Source organism: Myodes glareolus, chromosome 14, assembly GCF_982192425.1.
Source record: "Myodes glareolus chromosome 14, mMyoGla1.1, whole genome shotgun sequence".
Classification (NCBI taxonomy): domain Eukaryota; kingdom Metazoa; phylum Chordata; class Mammalia; order Rodentia; family Cricetidae; genus Myodes; species Myodes glareolus.
Window position 1 is genome coordinate 62110392 of NC_142039.1, and position 23492 is coordinate 62133883.

General features: G+C 45.6%; 1 protein-coding gene across 5 annotated transcripts in view; it reads right to left on the bottom strand.

The window, feature by feature from the left end:
- The window catches only part of Atxn1 (ataxin 1), a 394410-nt gene that overhangs the window by 172484 nt on the left and 198434 nt on the right, over window positions 1-23492 (bottom strand). For all 5 annotated transcript variants that reach the window (XM_087896548.1, XM_087896549.1, XM_087896550.1 and 2 more), the window contains one exon: window positions 8868-8931. The gene's annotated coding sequence lies outside the window, so the exon portion shown is untranslated. The remainder of the gene's footprint in view (window positions 1-8867; window positions 8932-23492) is intronic.

Consider the following 23492-nt stretch of genomic DNA (forward strand, 5'->3'; position numbering starts at 1 on the left):
AGGGTCGGACACAGAGCATCCCCTAGGAATTTGTGCGTGGTTGTGGTGACGTGGACTTTTTGCATTCAAGTTTCTTTTAACCCAGGATTACCCACAAAAATGTGGGTGAGAAACCCCTGGGACTCATTGCTGTTGAAGCCAAAGGCTTTTGAAGGGAAATATGTATTGGGTTCTCTTCTTTTTGGAACAGGTTCTCTGATGTTTGGGCAATGGCTGGGGAAACATTCGGGGCATGCAGAATTCCTTCACACATGACTCCTTCAGCTCTGGAATGGAGAAGACGTGTGAAACACCCAGTAACATGTTTACCCATGTTAAACAGGGGATGTTCCCTCCAACAAAATCCGTCAGGACAGAGATGCGTGTCTATGCTAATGGGAAGTGATCAAAACCCCGTTCTTTGGTTAGTTTATGCCAAAGCCTATTCCAGCTTTCGCTTCGAGGCAAAGTACATCAAACGGGTATTGCTGTTACTTGAGATTCAAAATGTTTAACGTCTCTAGTACTAGCAAGAACCTATAGGGAGAGAGGAAGAGAACATAAAAGCTGACTTCCGCCTCTTCCCTTCCACACAATACACAACAATCCATAAATAGTTTCGCCTGTCTGTTCAAATATACACCTCCTCTTCCGGAATAGAGGCCGCTGAACATCTTGTTTCAAAGGAATTTTACATACACACACCACACACACACACACACACACACACACACACGTCAAGTGGTTTTACGGGTATGAGGGAAGGACGGAAAGACCAACAATGCCACTTGTCTTCCATGTCAAGAAGGGTGCACGCTTTACTGTATTTATAGAACAGAGTCTTCATGAATAGCCACAGAGAGAGTGAGCAGGGAGGGCTGACCAACAAGGGCACCAAGGGCGTTAAAGGGCAGGAGGCGGAGACCTCACAGTTGTCCTCTCTTCCAGGTGTGCTGAGGCACCTCCTTCAGACCCCATGGAGAGAGAGGGAAGGCAGCCTGTAAGAGGGGCTCTATCCAAGCCGTTTGCTCACACTCTCTCCTGTATCCAGGGCAAAGAGACTTTGGGGTGCACACATTTAGGATCCCAGGGAACTCAGGCATTTCCTTCAACTCCTTTGTGCCTTTTATTGGTGACAGGTACAACGTTGGCCTCTCTGATTAGACTATCTTTTGCCACAAGGAAGAGGTATCTATAAAAGTAATATGATTACTCAGCTTCTGAGAGAAAATTGAGAAAGTATCCATTCCTCTTCTCACCCACCAAATAATACCATTTTTTTTCTCCTTTCTGTCTGACCAGAACTGGCTCCAACTTGTCAGGCCCAAATGACTGCTAACTAACAGGGAAAAGCATTGCTGACTTGTAAGGTTTCACCAGTCAGCAAGACATTGTCAGTCACTCCATAGAGCCATAGGGAGGTCACAGCTGATTAGAGGCCCCAGGTTAGGTCAGATCTCTTAGTGGTGGCCAGAGGGCCCTCCCACCAGTGTACTGACTCAGAAACCTCATTTGGGGTTTTAATTCCTTATTCATAATCAAGCTTATCCTATCTCCACTAGAAGACCAGGATGGAGCTGGGACTATAGACAGTTCTGTTGCTGGCTTAACATCTGGCTCTAGGCCCTAGAGTCCAGGGACTAGATGAAAATGGCCCAGCTGGTAAAGAGCTTGCTATTTAAGCATGAGGACTGGGTTCTAGATCCTCATTACCTGTGGTGTGAGTCTGTAACCCTGATTCTGGGGACGTGAGGACAAGAGGATGATGGGGTTTTTTGACCATCCCAGTCTAGCCAAATTGGTGAGTTCCAGGTTGGGAAAGATATCTTGTCCCCCCTGCAAAATGAGGTAGAGAGCAATTGAAGAAGACACTGACTTAGGCCTTTGGTCTTCCACATAGATGTAGATGTACACATTAGATGCACATGCACATCCTGTACACAGACACACACAGATAGATAGAAAGATATAGATAGATGATAGATAGGTGATAGATAGATAGATAGATAGATAGAGAGGTAGAAGATAGATAGATAGATAGATAGATAGATAGATAGATAGATAGATAGATAGATAGATAGATAGATAGATAGAGAGGCAGGCAGGCAGGCAGGCAGGCAGGCAGGCATACAGACAGACAGACAGATAGATGATAGAGTTTGACCCTAATCCTTGGGAAGTTTTGAAGGAAGGGGTAAATGGAAAGACTAAGGATAAATCCTGCCTCAGTCCAAGGGTGTCTTCAGATTCTTCTAGAGTACCTCAACTACAAGTGACATTGTTATAAATACAATCTAACAACAACAAGATAAAACAACACTATGATACATACATCAACTATTATATACTATTACATACATGCGTCAAATATTACAAAGCATAGTTCTCTCCCATTTCCAGTGTTCCCATGTCACGCCCCACCTCTGAGCGTCATTCTTTCTCCACAGAAGTTCTCAATGGCTCATCCTGTCAGGATGACGGTGGCCTTCTCAGAGAGGCCCTGTCTCTTGTTTTGCCACCATTTTCAAAGTCCTGGGCTCCCTGATACACAGCTGATTATATCACCAACCAGCTAAAAAGTCAGAAACCCCCTGATTGCACTGCCCTCCCATCCCGCCAAATAGTGGGAGGCAGAGTAGGCACAACACCTCTCCACCACCACTTCCCACAGAGCAAAAGTGAGCAAGGGAGCTTTCCTAATCTCAAGATGTGGACAAAAACACACTCAGGTCCTAAGACTCTCCCTACCCCCACCCACTTCACATATCCATCACAAGCCATAGGTCATTTTACTTGTACCCCTGACTAACGATCTCTAATGGGGGTTCCTGCATGCACTTCTTGTGTTTGATTAAATTGATAGAGCATCTCATAGAATTTGAGGGAATAGTTCTCTAGTTTATCACTTTTTTCTCATGTATTTGTGTCTTGTGTGATAGCATATACACATATATGCACATGGGCATGCATGTGTGTGGGTGTACTTGTGTACGTGCATGTGGTGGTTGATATTAGTGGTTCTCCTTGATCACTCATTACTTTATTGAGCTCATAAATAAAGCTAGTATACCTTGCCAGCTTGTTCAGCCTTCTGAGCACTAAAAGTATAGGTGGTCTGCCATACCCACATGACAGTCACACGGGTTCTGGGGTTCTGTGCTCTGGTCCTTGTGTTGGTACATCAAACACCTTAACCACTGATCCATCTCCTAAACCCATTTATTGATATTGTTTTAACAAAGGATATTACATAGGGCCGGATGAAGGTAAAGAGGCAGGCAGCAGGGAGGGAAGCAGAGCCTCCAGGTCCATTGAGTGCAATGCAGTGTTTTTCTTTCTCTCTAGGAACTTTTTACTTTCCATGCTGATTCAAACATTGCTCTGCACAAGTGTGGGCCCTCTCATAAGGTCTCCCCAAAAGTACTGGAGGTCCCCAGGATGCATGCACATGTGTCAGATGACCTGATGGTGGCAGAGGTGGTGCAGTGTGAATGGAACCATGACAACATTCTGGACAACTTAACCTCACTGAATTAAGTTTCTGAAATGAGGATGATTTCTGCCTCCTTCAGAAGGCGCAAGGCTCCTTCTAAAGAGAAGCTGGGATCACATAACACAAGGAGTTGAGCCTTGGACTATCTAGACATCTATGTGACCAAGGATGGAATATGGAGGGTTAGTCCTTTCTCAAGAGTTCAGCTTCCAATTAACTTGGGTTTAATTTGTCCATGTCCTTATGATCAACAAGTCACCATGGCTAATTAACCAACATTAGCCATGCAATTTATATTAGTATTTTTAACTTTACTAAGTATCTTTGAGCCGGGCCTCATTTTACCAAGCTCACAACTGCTATGATTCTTCTAGAAACGAGTGTCAATTCACTCCTATGTTCATCCATTCTGTCACCCTACACATATTTCTTGAGTACCTACTGTGTGTCAGAGGACAGGCCTGGGACACAGTGAGATATCTCGAAATAGAGATTCAGTGCTCAGAACACAGCAGGCGATGAGCGAACCTTCCATACTCAGCCTTTGAATTGTGTAAACAAATCTCCAGTTTTGGTCCCTTCCCAGTGCAAGGCCTGTAGATGGTCAGAAGGAATATCAGCAATGTCCAGAGGACAATCATCCAGGAGAGACACCACTGATGTGACATGATATGAGCGAGGAATGAACCTTCGCATTGTGAAGCCACCAGGAGCTTAGGATTGACTGTTTGACACAAAACTGTATCCTTTCCTGACTAATACAATAGCTTCCATTCGCTCTATTATCATGCGTTTGGCAATGAATCTGTGCATAACACCTAGTGTCACCTCTGCAATCGACTGCCTTTTATTCCTTTTCATGCTTTTAATATTACCTGTAATCATGCCTTGCCTCTTCAACTAGTCTAAGGTGTCGTGAAGGCTGTGACCTTGGCTGTGACTTTCAGAGTTCGTCTCTTCGCCCTCCAACTCTCTTCCCTCCATTCCCTTCATTTCTCCCCAAATTCAGGGGTGAGCATTGGGCAGACCAAGAGGCTGTTGTATACCTGCCATGGTTTCAAATACTGAGATGCGGTAGGCAAGACTGACAAGGTGTTTGTGGTCACTGAGCAGAGGAGACTAACCGGACCCCTGAACAAACAGCAAACACAGGAACTATGAGACTGGGTGAAGGTGGCAGGCTCTCACAGTCAGGGAGGACGAGATGATCTGCCTTGATCGATTGGTAGGTAGAGGCTAAAATGTGCACAGAGCCATAGCACCCAACCCCCACCCATCTTATACATTTCTCTGTCCCTTTGCTTCGCCCTTTTCTTCTCCAAGGGTGGGGAGTGAGCTACCAGGCTGTGGCTGGAACCAAATGTGGCCCCAGCCTTCTCTGGATGCAAAGCAGATACCACTGGGTAGGGGGTAATCAAAGCAAACTTTGACCTCTTTCCTCTTCCCACAGACAGGGCTCTGCAGACTCAAAATGGTTCCAGTTATGAATACGAAGGGCCACACTAAGGACAGGGCGCTAGGAAGGTGGTAAGTCTCTTTGGCACTCACTCTATAGCTGTTATTAGCAGCATAAAGATTCTGGCTTCCACCTGTCTTCTTTCCATTGACTCAGAGCTTGGAAAGAAAACTCCTTTAACTCTTTTAAGATAAAAGTTTTCACATGAAAACCATCTCCTTTCCCAACAGGCCTCAAAACTAAATTAGGAATCGCTATCCTAATCTATCAAGCCTGTCACTTTAATGAAGCCCCTTCAAATCTTTGATTTAATGGCTCCAAAGACAACTGCGAGACTGAGAAATGTGGCCCCAAAGGCAAATGCTGTGACACTGAGTTTCTGGGGGCGGGGTGGAAAAAAAGCTTACCTTTGTGTGAGACATAGCATAGGCCTTGTGGTCAGTCTCCACAATGGGAAGAGGGGAAGAGTGAAGTCCTTAGATGCTCCTAATTTGTGGCTTTATCACCACATTTAAAAATATACACCAAGAATTTCTTAAATGGATATTTTCTTTAAAAGTGTATATGAATACACGGATATAGTTACATACATACATCACGATCTTTGGGTGACAGGATGAGACTATGATGTCATCATGAACAAATGGCATGTGGGTACTACCCACCAGGCTCTTTACATTAGAGAGATTTAGAAAGAAAGCCCATGGGTGTGGGAGAGGAAGAGACATACTGATTTTAAGATTAAAAGGCTTCCTTTCAGTCTAGAAAGATGCCCAGACATCCTGCAAAGAGATAGCAATCAAAAGAAGAAACACAGGGTGGGTGGCAAATGGATGGAAGAGATCTTTGAAGATGCTTCCAGAGGTTAGGTGTGATAGCACATACCTGTGACCCTAGCCCTTGGGAAGCTGACACGGGACATGCTCAGGTTTGAAGTAAGTCTGTGCTACTGCAATGGTGTTCATTGCTAACTAGGAAGAAAATAGAACCACCTGGTAGACCTTTGGGTATTCGAGTGGGGCTTTGTCTTGATTAATTGATGTGGGAAGATGCATCTTGACTATAGATGGGACTAGTCCCGGGGCAGGAGGTCCTGGGTTGTATAAAGTCAGTGGCTCTTATTCTTCTTAGTGCTGTGACCCTTTAAGATATTCCTCATGTTCTGCTGACCCCGGGCACAACTATTTTCATTGCTACTTCATAGCAATAATTTTGCTACTGTGATGACTCCTATTGTAAATATCTGACATACAACCCCTGTGAAAGGGTTGTTTGACCTCCCAAAGCAGTCAACCCACAGGTTGAAGAGCACTGTATGATGTGAGGAAAGCCAGCAGACCATCAGAATGCATGCATGTATGCACTGTCGTTTCTGATTGCAGATGGAAAGGGACCAGCTGCTGCAGGCACACAAGCCCTTGCCTTCCCTGCAGGAGGGACTGTGTTTTAAACTGTGAGCTCAAATAAAGCCTTCCTTCCTTAGGTTCCTTTTGTCAGAGTCGTCTATAATGGCGATGGGAAAAGAAACTAGGACAGCTACACAGTAATCCTCAAGCCAGCTTGGACTGTAGTATGAGACCCTGCTGCTTCCAGAGTGTAGCAGGAGAAGCATCAGCCTAAACCAGCGTGTTTGCAACAGATGTGAAAGATGAAGACTATCAGAGACATTCAAAAACTCCAAGAGCCGAGCAGTGATGGAACTGTAGTCAGGATCTGCGCCCCTAGCGGAACCTTCTGGAAGGAGAGGAAAGGGTACCCTTGTTACACAGGTCCACAGCATATGACATGGCTCTCTGGATCACACATGGCTCTCTGTCAACGCCCACCTTCCAGCCAGGAGGAGCTGACTGTCATATACAGGAATTGCCATGTCCTTATGACAGAACTATGCTGCCTTAGAGACGAGTCAACGCACAGATTGCAAGTTCCCAAGCACTAAGGCTGGGAGGCGCTCAGCTCTGCCGAAGAGTGAGATCATGGGCACTGCCTTCCTCTTCACCCAGTTCCAGGCTGGATAAGGATACAGGCAAGTGTTAACAGAACTAGACAACAAGGATGACAAAGTGCAGATTCCCCGCACTATCAAAGGCCCCAGGAAGGGAAGAGGCAGAGAGAGATAGGCAGGGAAGTAAAGGAGGCATTGCGGCAATCCTGGCTCTGCTTGGGGCACACTGGCTGCTGCAAGCATTGTATTTTTTGCTGCACAGACATGTTGCTATGGAACCAATACATGCCACTGCCATTTGGCCTTTAGCAAATAAGATCTCAGCGCTGGCAAGAGCACTCCAGTGGATTTCCCTTAAAGGCACACCATCTATGTTAAGTGCCGTTATAATTGAGAGCAGCATCGTTCCAGAGCTTCAGCCCTCCACACAGCGAGACAGAGAACTCAGCCACTCATGTTTTACAGGTGAAACTACGAGTGGGACCAGTCTCTGATCTGCTTTGGATTGTACTTCATTTTTTTTTTCATTCAAAATGTAGTTTCATTTTAGAAAAAAACCAAACCAAACAAAATGAAGTAAGCAAGAAAACAAACAAAATCACCTTGGGCAATGGAGAAAAGAGGTTCCAAACATTGTGTACCCCAAGTGAATTAAGTATTGTCAAGAGAATTGTTACTGTTATGTTCGGTGCTGGCTGGCTCCCGAATTTTTATGCCCAGTACACACTACAGTACTGAGCTACAACACAGCCTCATGCTTCTTCTTAGGTTAAAATTTCCCCCAACCCCCACAAAACCCTCATGGCTTCAGTTTGAATTTACTTTGCCTCTAATTGGTGAATTGGCTTATGCTATTTTACATACTAATCACACCTACACTGGAGTGGCTTTTTGGTGGCACTGCTCCGAGAATCACCTGTGGTCCTCTATCTGCCCCGTTTCTTACCTTCCCTTAACCCAACAAAGTCACTGGTCCACTTAGCTGCCTTTGTGTGTATTCATTTCTTTGCCAGGCCATTGCTGCCCTCTCGAAGGCGAGTAGACATTTGTTTACATATTCCTAGGCAGAGTCAAGCAAATATGCCAGTGCCAATGAGGACCACATCCAATGGTTTCTGGATGCACCTATTCTGCCAACCCTGCTGGGTAGCATGACATCTACAAGGCCAGACAGCAGCATTCCTTCAGCATATGCTTTAGGACAGCAGGCCATTATGATTGTGTTAGTGCTTTAGTTAAATTAAATTATATAAATAAATCTATCCTCTTGGAAATAAGCTGTGTGTTAAAAACAATCATCTCTCCTCGGGACCACCAGTTAAGAGTCAAACGCCATTCTCACGCTGTTGACTCTGCTACTGTCTATGATGTCAGAGGCCTCTCGGAGCCCACCGGATCCCAGCTATCGCATCTGCACACAGGGACTTCCCCAGATAGCCTGGGAGGTCCAATGGACCACTCATAGCCGATTGTTCTTTCTCATGGCACTCACGAGACACAGCCATGTGAACCAGACAGTCTCCCTTTGCCCACGGCTTTATCTCTATGGGCCAGTCTCCGAAGGAAAGACACTTTCACTGCTGACCCCTCTGAGAGATGTACAAGTGATATAACAGCCTTGAGGGCAGCTCACGAGAGGGAACTTGGGGACAGCAGGAAGCAGCCGAGCAAAAGCTCTGAGAAAAAACTATCTTTTCTAGGAGGGACCTGGGCAAACGAATTAGAAGAAAGAGAAAGAAAGAAAGAAAGAAAGAAAGAAAGAAAGAAAGGAAGGAAGGAAGGAAGGAAGGAAGGAAGGAAGGAAGGAAGGAAGGAAGGAAGGAAGGAAGGAAGGAAGGAAAGAAGGAAGGAAGAAAGAAAGAGCGAGCATCTTGACTCCAAGCTTGAGAAGACTTCCCCAGCCCGTTATCAAACACTTGATCTTGGAACCTCACGGTATCAAACACCATTTTGACATGATCAAAAATAGATAGTACATCTAAAGGTTCACTCACCCTCTGCCAACAGCAGGTTGGTTTCTTCTCAAGAAGAAAGTTTTGGTCTAATTTCTTTGGAAAACTGAAAGAGAGAAAAGAAAAAAAAATTTAAAAACAACTGGGGGCCAAGTTGCTGAATTAGCACAGGTCAGTGAGCGGGGAGGGCAAGGAGACTCGTGGTCAGTAGATACACATGGTAATATGAAGCTAATGATGTTTTAAAACAATCACAAACAGAAAGTCATGGTATATGTGGTTTATTTAGTATGAGTTATATGACCATTAGGATAAGGTGCATACACTGCGGTGTGTAGGAAATATTTTGAGGTGGGTCTTTTAAAACGCCCCACCTTCCTCATTCACTGCATTTTTGTCTTTTTCTCCCAAATGCCATACCCTTAAGCCTTGACCCACAGCCCTCTGTAACTAGGTTTGCATGGGAACGCAGACTTGGCAAGACATGATGGAGGCCCCTCAAGCCCCCTGAGTAATGTCAGGCAGAGACCAAATTGTCGCAAGGGCTGACTGGTCCAACCAGCTGTGGGAAAAGACCAAGACACTGCGAGTGTCTGGCCAGAGGAAGGCTGAATGATGGAGACAGACAGGGAGTGGGGGCAGAAGAGTTCCAGCTCCATTCCAGCTCAAGGTTGTTTGGCAAAGTCTCCAGAGATGCTGAAGCAACCTCTGTGGGTCTAGAGGGGATGTGAGTCACAGCTCAGGTTCCATACCATCCCCAAGTATCTGGAGTTCATCCTAACCTCTTCCTGTTCTTTTCTCAAGAGTCATCAGATAGTGAGAAAGGCCGAGAAGCCATGAGGCCATGTGGAGAATTTTTACTGAAGCCTAAAGGGGTCTCAGACTTGGAAAGGCCTGCCTCAGCATGCCTGAGAGAAGTCGGGTCATGTTCAGGTGACACCCACGGCATGGTGCTGTCAGATGGTCCCAGGCTAGGCCATCTGAGATGGGACTCTGGCTGCAGAAAAGATCAAGGCCTGATTGAAAAGATGGCCAGAGATAGTACAAACAGTCGGCTCCGGTACACACGAGCAATGCCTCTGACGAGATCTTTAAAAGTCGCACTCACACACAAGGAACCCTTTTATCCTCAAGCCAGACAAAGAGGTCTACAGGAAAAAAAAGATAAGGATCTCCAAAATAAAGTTCAGAGTCAGCCCAAGTGTGCTTCTCAGCTCTACCACCCCTAGCTGAATGATTCCAGCCACGGGAGCCCTCTGAGTTTTCCTCATTTGCCTAATGCCGATGATGCTACCAGCTGCTGCATGCCTCTCTGAGTCCTGCTGCAGCATTAGGCATGCAGGGGAGGCAATGAGAAGAGCGGCCTTGATTACCCTTTAGCGCAACACATTCACGTATCTACAACAGGAGGAGCGCTGGAGAGGGACTTTTAGAATTTGTCTGGATGTGAGGAGCTGCACTGCGTTGACCTCCCCACCTACTTCCAATCTGATGAGACAAACAAGAACAAAATAGAGCTGTTGACTAGAAAAAAATGACATGATGTAGATGGGATGAGGCAACTAACAGAAATCAGAAAAACTCCCACTAAGAACCATGAATAATATTTTCGCTTACATGCTACCTAATTCCCTATGCCCACGAATACACACATGCATTTGAAAAAGAAACAAACCCATGTGTACGTATATAATTTAGTTTAACATGTTTTTAAGGTATTCATATCGTTTTGCCAACTGATGGTTTACAGTTGATATACTGAGACCCTCTTTGGTTGAAAATAAATTTATCTACATCTATTTTGTGAAACAGGGTATCAGGTAGCCCAGGCTAGCTTCGAACTTGGGATGTAGACAAGGATGACCTAGAATTAGAGTTCCTTCTGCCTCTACCTCCAGAGCAGTGCTAGGATAATGGGCCACCACACTCAGCTTATTCAGTGCGGGATCAACCCCAGAGGCTCAGGGATGCTAGGCTAGCACTCCACCAAGTGAACTACTTAACCCCATATCAAAAAGTTTGGAAAGACGGTAAGAGTATTGCTTTGGAAGAATGAAGCAATAAATATTTAATTATTGAACATACAGAATCCACCCATGTGTCCAAATTTATGAGAAATGACTGCACACCATGGCAGCACACATCTTCTTTCTCTCCTCTGTTTTCAAGATCGGGAACGGCAGATTGCTTAAATATAGTAAGTTTTAACAGCAAAAATTTGTTTGGGTTTGAGTGGGTGAGCTCAGAAGAATACAAACTGGCACATATACCATGGGAAATGAAATCATAGCTCACAATTTCCAGTGAGCAGCTAGAAGATGCTGATAGGGGACTAGAGATGACAGGCAGTGGGCATGCTTACTAAAGTAGGAAATCATAAGTCTAACACTAAACAAATGTCCCTGTTTCTTGCCCAGTCATGGTGGAGTGGATTTATGATACAGAGAGAAGTGAATTGAATACCGCAGAGTTCTGAGTGACTCTAGAAATTAATCCACATTATTTGGAGTACAAAACCCACGAAAACCACATTGGAAGAAGCCACAAGAAGGTATCAAACGTGGGGCTATTTGTACAATGCCAGTGTCTTTGGCATAATTTCTTTCTCAAAGGGAATAGTTGATTGGATAAAATATATATGAGGTGGTTACATGTGTCGCCGGCTACATGATCACCTCCTGTTATCAAGGCTATGCCATAACTCTAACCATGATCAGCTGCGTTTCAGACAAAAGACACTTTTGAGAGAGGCTGGGGGAGTGAGTATAAGCTTACAGATATCCAAGGGTGTGGAGACATTTCCTCCTCCAGTCACAAATGCAGTTAGTCTTTTTAAAGTATTCTGACACTGGAACTACTATCAGGCAAGACATGGGGATGAGGTCCTAGCAGGGAGAAGGATGCATACACTGAGACACTGAAATAATCTGAAGAAGCGCATGAGTGAGAAGTAAAGTTTTATTTAAACAAGAGTCCACAGGAGATGACAAGGGGGAGCCAATGGACTGAGTCCCCTTTGTGTGATGATGAGATGGATGATGGATCATTCATACTGTCTACAGGACAGGTCTAAGAAATGTCATGGTGTTCCTGTGAACAACTTTCCAGGAAGGGTCAACTTGGGGGAGAAGACATACCCTGCATGTGGGTGGCACCATCCTATGAACTGGGTCCTGTATTGAATGACAGGGCTAAAAATGAGAAAGCCAACCAAGCCCCCAATCTCCCGACTCTGTTTTCTTATCCACCCAGATATGAACAAGCAGCCTCACACTCCTGCAGCCACAAACAAAACCCCTTCTCCCAGTATGCGTCTTGCCTTCCCTACTGCAATGGCTATACTCTCAAACTGTGTGCCAATATAAGCCCTTCTCCTTTAAGTTGCTTCTTGTCAGATATTTGACCTCGGCAAAGAGAAAAGTGAGTAATATAAGATCTTCCCTCGATGGTTGGTTTCAATTTGTGCAATCTGAGCAACAATTCATGGAGACAGATCCTTCTCTCTGAGAGACCTCTACTCTGCTACTTTGACCATGTGGAAAAAGAATTAAAAAGACAAGAGCTCAGATATGGAACCCCCCAAGAGCCTTTTTCTGACAACACTCACTAGGACTTGCTGTGTCATGGAAAATAACTGAATTGCTTGCCACATGTCTTCAATGGGTGCAATCCAAGGGCTGGGAAGATGTCTCAAGTGAACTTCTAATAGGGATGGAATTTTGCATTGCTCAATTGCTTTCTCAGGGACAGAGTAGCAGATGGTCAGGACCCACTGTGTATTGGATAGTGTGACCCTTTTGTGCATTCAAAGTTGTGTGTTACAGAGACTTAGGGTCGCCTCCAAAGTGCCTTTCAAATGCTTTGAAAGGTACACAGGATGGATCATGAAACACCCTATCTCTGCAGACTCAGCCAAGTAAAACTGATGTCGAGCCTAAGATGCTCACCCGGTTACATGTCTCTGACCATCAGGAAACTGCTGGTGTGTTGTGCTCCACAGCTGGAGCGAGCATCGAGGCTGCTGACCTTTGGAAGCACCATCTTGCATGTGCTATACTCCTGACCTTAAATGTCCTCTAAAGACCCTCATGTTGAGGGGTCAGTTTCCAGAGTGATGCTACTGGGAAGTTATAAAGTCTTAAGAGCCAAGACCTAGAAAATAAATCACTAGCACATACCCTAGAAGAGGGCTCCAGAACCCTTCCCTTCCTTTTCCCTTCCCTCCTTGGCTACAATGTGAGTAGATCAGCTCAGCCATGTTCTCGCACCATGATGTTTTGAGTTGCCAAAGGACATCCCCAAAAGGGGTGATTGATCCTAAGTTGATACCCGCAAAACAACAAGCCAGCCTAAACCTTCTCTCTTTATAATGAATGTATGATATAGTGGCAGAAATTTGACATATTATCTTATATCCTCTGAAAAAGCATTAGGTGCCTTACTGTTGGCTATTACCATTTAACCAGCAGCTGGTTTCTGCTGACAAAGTTTAACTCTCCTTTCTAGCCCAAACCAAGTCCTCTAACTAGTAAATTCTATTAGCCCATTACACAGACAAGCAAAGTAAGGCTCAAAAACATGTGACAAAGCTAAGTTTGTCAGTTTCCTAACCAAAGGGGAAAGCTCAGCTCCTAGCTCCCTGCATTTTGTGTGTGTGTGTGTGTGTGTGTGTGTGTGTGTGTGTTTTAATAGCCAAGTCTCCACACACTAGCATTCTGACAGACACAAAAAGTAAAAGCCAGCTGTCACTAAGTCGGCAGACAGTCCTTCCTCAGGTAATTATTTTGAGGGTAAGCAAACAACAGCGGCAGGGGAACTTACCCAGGGTACTCAGTAAAGAGCCTTCCTTGCCTTAGCAGCCCAGTGGGTGCTAAGCAAGCGTTCTCCAGGCAGAACAACGGAGGCCGAAAGTGCTGACAGTTGCATCGGCACAAAATGGAGCCCTGGCAAGGGAGTCTAACAATTACTGTGCATCACTCTGATTATGAGCCACAAGCATGCAATCAACAGCAGAGAGGCGGTCCAAACGATCCCCATCAGCATTTTACTCCCGTCATCAGAGCGAGGCGGATGAGCACACTTTCATCTGACCGAAGCGCAAAGCTGATAACCCAAACATGAAGGATACAGGAGAGCAGTGGCGGATTGGGAACACTGGCCACCTGGTATGATGGATGAATTTTAGTTCATTCATTCCTTTCAATTCTCACCTCAGGGTAAATAGACACTACTTATGTATTTCTCATCTAATAAAGTCATGCATACAGGCAAATAAATTTAAATCATGGAGAGACTGAAGTCGGTTTTTACAGATTCCCTAAACTATAGGGTATGCATGTTCCTAGAAGGACTTTGATAGCTCCTGTCAAATTTTGTGAGTCTTCCCTTAAATTATGGCCGGACAATCTGCAGGAAGGAAAGCATTTCGATAGCACCGTAAATAAAGAGGTGTGTGCATCCAAAGATGACTTCTGGTAAGACAAGTGGCTAGCATCTCACAAAGCAACTTCCAAATTATGAAATTTGGAAAAGATGGTTGCAAATAAATGTGGTGGCAGTGGAGATCTCTTTTTAGGGAACTGTCTCTGTCTCTGCATCTGTCTGTCTCTCTCTCCCGCAGACACACACACACACACACACACACACACACACCAAGATAGAGTCCATCTTCATAGGCTTCTTTGCCACCAACACTCCATTTCCAATACTGCCATTTAAAACTCAAGCTGGAAACGGTATTTTGGGAGCTTTTTTTTTTTTGACAGAAATCTTGATTATTACACTGTCACTGGAGGTCAAGTGTGTGATTCGCTATTTCTGGCATCATATCAGTGCTCAAAAAGTTTTGGAAGTTGGGTATTATGAACGTTAGGCTGGGGGAATTAAGATGTATTGATTGATGACACGTGTTTTGAGGAGAGGGGAAAAGACTCGTCTCCAACTCACTGTGGTAACAGAGACTGACCTTGAACTCTTGATCCTCCTGCCCCCACCTCCTTAATTCTGAAATTGTGGGCATACAGCACTACCAAGAACATATGTTCTTATTCATACATGTGTACACATGCTCTTGTTATATATATATTTTTTTAACATAAATGACACTCCTGATTTCTTTCTTTAACCTCTCTTACAAATAACTTCTTTTAGCAAGGGAGAGGGTGGCGTTATCAGGTTATTAAATGACAGACATTTGGCTAATGTTGATTAATTAGCAGAAGCCACCAGAGCCCTGGCCTCTGTAGAGCTTGGGAGTGCATTTAGACCCCCTCCCCGCCACCCACACGTTATCTTTGTTGTGTGAATAGATTTCAGCGCTTGCACTCCCCACAGTCAACAAGCCCTCAGTAGACACCTTAGCTAGAGCCCCACTCGTGACAATATTCCCTGTGCCATTCCTATGCCCCCGGGTACTTATTCTGCCTTACATTCTTACCTTGTCTTACCTTTTCTGACATGAATCAGTTAATTTCTTTGGACAAACGTTTTAATTAGCACACGGCACAGCCATATCTGATGGGGGTGGCAGAAGTCATAAAGCCAGCACAGTGGTTTGACAAAAATACAGCAAAGCTGAGCCACATGTTGGCTGCTGTGCCATCTTTGGGTTTCATCTCCACTTGTTGCATACTTGGAAGACTTTTAATATTTATACAATTTAGGGATATCGGATTGATGGAAAACTACTTATGAATCATGTATGCCTTTTCCCGGGGATGCTATTTTCCAGCTTCCCCAAGACAGTCCTGAACATGCTCTTGCCCCTGCTTTAGGAAGATAGCCTTCTCTACTTGAAGGTCTTCCTTATGCCTTGGAGGTTGTGACACACAGAAAGAAGCCCGAGGTTTCTTTATGAGGCTATGAGACATTTTTTGAAACATCTGTCCCTGTACTTACTCAGGAACGAGATAATCAAAACAAAGTAAACTGAAAAAGGGCAACAAGATTCGGTGGGCCAGAGGAGCTGGCCACAGATGAGATCGCAAGCCTCTTCCCACTGTACACCCAGGCAATTGTGTGGCGTAGACAACAACAAAGTTAGACTAGCTGAAGCTACCTCTGTCCTACACAGAGACGGATAGTGATGGGCAAAGAATGATGTGGAAAGATGATAAAAGCATTTTACAAAGACATAAAGTATAAACATTGTACTATACCAGAATTTGAATACTAACTGCAGCAGCTCGGGCCTGAGGCTATTTCCTGGGCACTCTGACCATCAAGAGTTAATAATACACTGCTTGGGACATGGCAGCGTGCCTGGGATGGCTTGAAGATTGTTTTGGTCAAATGTCCTTGTAGCCACAAAAGCAGCCAGCCTGAGAACAGCTTATCATATGCCCCTAGGTTCTTAAAAAAATGGGTTATGGAGTTAATGAGTAAAAAGGATAACTCTATTTATCAATGATGATGAAACTTGAGGGAAAATGATTAAAAATGATAACTCTGTTCTGTCATAGTTTATTAATGATTACTAAAAGATGAGCAGAAGGAAGGGAAACACATGTCTAAAAACAAAAATGATATGATTTATGTTTTAGAACAACATGCATGGATCCCTACTTACTCAATTCTGTATAAATAAAGAAGCACCCTGGCTGCCAGGCAGTCAGGCTGCAAGATTCCCCTGACCACCATGGTCCTGGCAAGCACATACTAATTATAAATAAGTAATGGGCTTCAATATGACATTTTCAGACATGTAGATAATATATTCTGATCGTTTCCATCCCCTTCTTCATCCTCCCTTGCCCCCTTCCCCATCAGTCCCCTCCTCTTTTTAAGCTTCTCTCCTACTTTCAAGTCTATTTTAACATTTTGATTTCCTTATCTAATGATTGATTGATTTTGGTGACCCTGTGAATATCACTGGTGCTTGCAGAAGCATGGTTTACGTCTGTTGCTGTTCACTTATGATATCATGTTTCATTCTGTAGCCCAGGCTTGCCTGGGACTTACTACCTAGCCCAGGCTGACTCACCTTGCACCAAGGCTTTTAGCTTCAGTCTCCTGAATGCTGAGCTAACAGCCTGAGCCACAACACCAGGCGACTTTCCGTTTATTTACTCAAGCATTTTTTTTTTAGACAGGGTCTCTCTAAGCAGTCTTAATTTGCCTAGAATTGGCTATGTAAACCAGACTCTGGTCCGCCTGCCCTGGCTGCTGAGTGCTAAGATCTCAGGAATGTGCCATCATGGCTGGTTGGGCCTTTTTAGCTTTAGTGTGAAGATTTTCTTGAGCTGGGAGCCAATTAGACAATACAGGGAAAACATGTTTCTTTTGGTTTCAGTATCACGTTGTTACTATCCTTTTATAAAAGTCAGCGCTTAGGGCTGGAGGTTCGGCTCATTGGTAGGACACTTGCTCAGCATGTTGAAAGTGCTGGGTTCAATCCCCTTTAACCACAAAACAAAGATTAAATCTATTCAGGTCATTGTAAGGGTGCACCATTGGGTTCAGATGCCTGACAAGTTCAGTAGCACCCCAAATACTAAAGTTGTCTTGAGTGTTCTCTTGCTATTCAACCCAGCAATGCATCGTGCTTGCCAACTGCCAGAGGATACAAGTGTTGAATTCTGCCAATGTGATGCCATCGGGGTGAAAGTCAACTCAGCTTGCCTTAAAGAGAAGGACTCCAGTACGCAAGGAATTGTATATTAGAATGATTTCATAACCAGAGTGCAACTACAACACAGTCAAAAATCATACTTGTGATTTTAATCTAGCCTCTTATATACTATGCCACCCTTTACCTGCAACCCAGTAGAAGTCCGTCCCCTGAAGCTTTCTGCCTCTTCCAGCATGAATGAGGTCCAGCCAGGACAGCAAAAGTGCTACCAGAGAGTCTTCTTAGAACTGCTGGGTTGATGCAGATGAAAGGAACAGTTCACTGTGCCTCCCAAGGCTCCTTCTGAACAAGGGGTTTCATAGGCACATTTTTATCTCCTTGGTTACCTCTCTACCTCTTTAGCTCTGTCCAGGAAAAGGAAGGATGGGAAAGAAGGAGGGAAGGAGAGAGGGAAAGAGGGAGGCAGAAAGTGAAGGGGGAGGCGTAGAGAGGGAGGGAGGGAGGGAAGGAGGGAGAGAAGCAAAAGAAAAAGTAGGAAAAAGGGAAGGGAGGGAGGGAAGACAAAGGAAGCAGGTAGACATACTGGAAAGCGGTCACTAGTTCCAAGACCCAAGTCTTTCACTCTGCACTTCATATTGACAATATTACAGTCATGGCAATTTAGAGGAAAATTGGAATCTAATGAGAAAAGATAAGACAGGAACACAGATCAAGGGACTCCTGAAAAATCAGCCCCAAATAGTGTCACCAAGACCTAGGGGTTCCCTGAGCTTATTAACCACCTCCCACCTGCAGTGGGGGGCATGTGACGCAATTGCAGTCATTTCTTCAAAACTACCAGTCACCCTCGCACGGGTTTACCTCTAAACAAGGGCATTCTGTAACCAGGGATCCAGCTTTATGCTTTTGTACCTGGGAGGCCTCAAGGTCAGCGACGAGAGTAACCGGATAAGAATGACCTCATCCACCCACTATAGCACAGTGGTGTCACCGATCGATAGAGGAGCACCGCACGCCACAGAGCCTTCTCCGGGGAGTCTCCTGCGCAGTGCAGAAACAAATTACACCCTTCGAGGCAGATGACACACGAAGACAGAAGGGCGCTGTCTGCAAAGCAAGTCCCTTTGTTCTGCGTGAGGGGTGCCAATCCCACTCAGGAAAGGGGGTGAGAACGGAATCGTCCACGTGAGAGGAGTGGGGTGGGAGGGGGCTCTCTTGTCTTCCCCTGTAGCTGCCCTCACCCTTCCACTCGAGTGCCTGGGACTTTGAGCCTCAGCACTCCACAAGCCAGGTGTATGGGGTACGCCTGCAATCCTAGCAAGTGGGAGACGAAGCCAGGAGAACCAGAAGCCCAAGGGAACCTCCGGCTGCCTAGTTGAGTTTGAGACCAGCTGGGATAATGAGACTCGGTCTCAGAAAAAGAAAATATATAAAGTATAGACACAAGTGACTGCCACGCTGATCACTAAGAAACACCCCCATCTTAAAACTTGCCTTACAGCCGTGACCTCTATTATAATGCAGGCAAAGGGTCAGCAACAACATCGCGTATTGTAGAGTGCTTCCCATATGGCAGACTCTATTCTATGAATAAATGTGAATTGGCTTAACCTTCCCAACACTCTAGGGAAACAGGCTCCATTTTTAATGCCCATTGAACAGACAGGAACATCGAGGCTCAGAGGGTTAAGTAAGCTACACCTGAAGGAGGTGCGTGGAGGAGGGGCTGTAGTTGCTTTCACACTCAAGAGTCGAGACACACAATTATTAAATGTCTAGTTAACAGCAGCTGCGACCACCCCACAACCGTGACGGTGATACTTGCAGCTTTACAAGTGGTGCATTTCTGTCTCTACTTTGTCCAGCAGCTTGAAATGAAATAACCACTCTGCATGTGTAACCTCTCTCCCAGTGGAGCTCCGTGTGTGCTTGCATGGGTAAACTGTCCGAAGACCTCTTGCAACCAGCAGCCCCCGACATGCTTCTGTGTGTGCTGAAGGAATGAAAGGATGAGGGGTTGCCTCTAATTCATCCCTAAATAAGACAGACTGGGAGCCCCAGAAGGAGATCAGGTTTCAGGAAATCACGTGACTCATCTAAGGTCATGCTGCTTTGCATACAAGCTCTCCCATTACATGCCTGTGGTTTTCAAAACTGCAAAACCCATGGCATTCTTTTTTTTTTCTTTTTAAAATCCCTTTATATAACTGTGCCATACAACAGCACTAAATACAAAGTTCCTCTCCTAAAGAGTCTGAGGGGGGCTGAAGCCCACAGGCTGAGTGGGGAGGGAAAGGAGCTGCACAAAGTCACTGGAGACCGATGACAGCAGCCGAGGATGCTGCAGCAACGAGAAATAGCAGTGTGGCCTTGAACCTACCTCCTCTGAGAAGGGAGGGGTAGAACTACTCCCTTCGTGACCCACTGATGTGCACCAGCAGGTAGATCGGCAGCAGCCCTCTAGCCACGAACAGACCACTTCCATCCTCCCTGCTCCAGCACTGGTTTCTTTCTAGATCTACTCTGCATTTGCTTCTTTCCAGCCCTGAGGAATTTTCCTAGCGACCTCCAGAACCCCGCAACCTTTGGTGACTTGAATTTTCAGCAGCAGCTGGGACAGAGGTCAAGGTGTGATCGGAGGTTTTGCCTGCCTCTTAACCGGGGACTGGGCACCTTGAAGTGAGTCCCAGGTCCTTTCCGGGGATGAAAGGAAGGAAGAGCAGGAAGAGAGGGCAAGTCTGCCTGGCAGACTGTACCTGAAGCTGCAGAATCCCAGCGGGCACAAAGCCATGGAGGCTACAGAATGTCTAGAGGTGGGGACTCAGCCCCAAGGGTCTTCAGTCAACCTCTTCACTTAGAGGAAATCGTGTCCCACCCAGAAAAAGTCCCTTGGCCATATAGCTGCATAACGGCATGGCTGACGCTGAAGGTTTGTGACATCTTACCAGTGAGCATCCAAAACTCCAAGTAGAAGAATGAGGGTGTGAACCACAGGGGGGACCAAAGAAGGTTCTGGTGATGTCAAATGATGTGAGACAATCAAATTCTCTGATTGAAACTGAAGTCATGTGTGCTTCTATGTAAAACCAGCTCTTAAGGGTCTCTGGGGGCAAATCCGTCACCTGGAATCACTTGAAGGCTTGTCAAGAGCTTTAAGGCTCTACAAGGAGAGGTGTACTACTGAGAGACAGGCAAAGAGGGCTAACCTTTCCCCACAGCCTGAGCTCTGAGGTGCTTTCAGGTGTCTAGTGGGTGAGGAGGGGGGTAGGGAGTGGGTGAGGAGGGAGGGGAGTGGGTGAAAAGGGAGGGGAGTGGGTGAGGAGGGGGTAGGGTAGTGGGAGCTGCTTCTGGAAGGGAGGCCCCATGCGTGCTCATTAGCATACGCGATCCGCATTCACTCCAGATGAGATTCCATTACAGAAGCCTATTTATGCGTTCCTTAATATAAATCTAAATTGCTCTCTTCAAATAGCGGAGAGAGCTGAGCTTCAGCAAGGGGATGGCGAAGTGATGGCACCAAGACCCGGGCTGCATTTCCAGCTTGTCTTCCATCCAGCAACTTTGTCTTGACAGCCTTCATTAACACACCTCACTGAGCTCATCCCAGGACTCAGAGTAAACAGGCTTTCTCTAGCGGGGACAGCAAGGAGTACTCAATGCTTGGAACCACTGGGTCGTCATTGGTGGGTCTTTGTGTACTCCCAGCAGAGAGGTACAGCCTATGACAGCTCGGTGTTGGTAAAGGGAGTGCTCTGCAAGCGTGAGGTCCTGATTCAGACTCCTAGAACACATGTTTCAAAACCAGCTAGGTGTGCTGGTAAGTGCTTGTAATGCCAGCGCTGGGGAGGCATGGCAGGAGAATCCCTGGGGTTCACTGGCCCACCAGTCAGCCTAGCCACTCAGGGTTTCAGGCCAGGGAGAGATCATTAAAAATTAAGATGACTGATACCCTGAAAAACAACACCAGGGGGTGTCCTGACACTGTTCGATGTATACACACACACACACACACACACACACACACACACACAAACACACGTGCACACATAGGTAAAATGTACATACACACACACAAGTACATACATACATACAAACATGCAAACATGCACATGTACACACATAAAAATACACACATACACCGACATACACACAGGAACACAATACACACATGCACATACACATAGACATAAAAATAAACACATGCATCCACATACATATACACACATGTACACACATGCATACACACATATACACACAGAGGCATGCATTCACGCATTCACTCTTCATGCAGAGAAAGACGCCAACAGTGCCAAGCCGCCCACCTGACACTTTGGAGGCGGCACCAGGAGCTGTACACACTCTTCCTAGGAATAATGCATTTAAACCCACCACACTCACAGAGGCCTTGGGAACGAAAAGTCAGGGAGTTAGAAATACGGGACAACAGGGCATAGGGAAAATCCTCAGGCCACCGTGTCATTCTGTGGGAAAGAGGGGGACAGGGGGACAGCTGGAGCTCGGTGCCTGTTTCCTGACGGACGATAGCGTACGTATCTTTTCCCACATACGGACAAAGAGCCGTGACTGTAACCCACGTTCATATGCAGAAGCAATGCTTCGTTTCTTTTTCATTTGGAGTAAGACAAGCCCACGCAGCATGTTTAAAATAGTGAAAAGTTTCAATGAAAGCCCCAAAGTCCAATGTCATATCCTAACACAAGGTCCCATGAGCCTCCACAGAAAAGCATGCCAGGACAAAAAGAACGATCAGTTACCTATGTATAAATCTTCTAGATGAAGCTTGAACCAGAGCCTTGTGGCAAGTTTTAGCTGGGCACTGATTTTTATGTGTCCTGGTCACCACTATTTCAGCTGTCAGTTCTCAGATGTTTATGAGTATTTGCCTGTGAAGATGTATGTTTCACATACGTGCAATCTGAGGAAGTCACAAGAGATCATCACATCTCTTGGAACTAGATTTACGGAAGGTTGTGAGTCACCATGTGGGCCATGGAAACTGAACCTGGGTCCTCGGCAAGAACAAGTGCTCTTAGCCGGGCAGTGGTGGCACACGCCTTCAATCCCAGCCCTGGGGAGGCAGAGCCAGGCGGATCTCTGTGAGTTCAAGGCCAGCCTGGTCTACAAGAGCTAGTTCCAGACAGTCTTCAAAGCTACAGAGAAACCCTGTCTTGAAAAACCAAGATAGTAAAAAAACCAAAACAGCAACAACAAAGGAAGTGTTCTTAACTGTGGAACCATTTCTCCAGCCCCTTATTTTATCTTAAATCTTTACTTTTGCTTTTATTTTTTGTGGGGAGTGGGCATGCTACCACAGGCACATAGAGGTCAGAGGACAATTTGTTCCAGTCAGTTCTCTCCTTCCATCATGTATGTCTTCACCTGGGAACTCCGGTCATCAGGCTTGGCAGCAAGTGCCTTTGCCAGCTGAACCTCTTCTCTGGCCCTCAACAAGTTTCTCAAACCCCACAACTTTCAGCATAGTCTGAACTCTCTAGAATGTCTATGTTTTCAAGCATTACTGCATACTGTTTTTAGAGCTTTGTCCTTGAGTTAAAGCTGGCTGCTGACTCTGGGCTTGGGGCTAGAAGCCAATGACTTCCCACAAGATCACTAGAGACCTTATATGCAGAACCAGAGGACTAATTGGTGGCACACGAAATCAGAAGGAAATTCTGTTTTCCTGGGTATGGTGGCTCATGCCCGCAGTCCCAGCACTGAGGTGGCTGAGGCAGGAGAATCTGAAGCTTGAAGCCAGCCGGAATTATAGAATGAGAGCCTGTTGTGGATTGAACGTGAAATGCCTCTTGGACTCACAAGTTTGGATGCTCGTGTGAAGCCAGCACGAGCTTTGGGATGCTGTGGGGCTGTAGGAGACTGATCCTCACTGAAAGGAAAGAATCCCTGAGAGGGAGGAGACCTGGAGATTCTACAGCGCCACCCACCCTGGTCTGCCCTTTGCTTCTTTTTTTTTTTTTAATCAGGTATTTTATTATAGCAACCAGAGAAGTAAATAGTAGGAACCTTGTTCAGGCAGAGGCAAGGTCGGGGATAGAACAATCAGACCAACAATGTCTTTA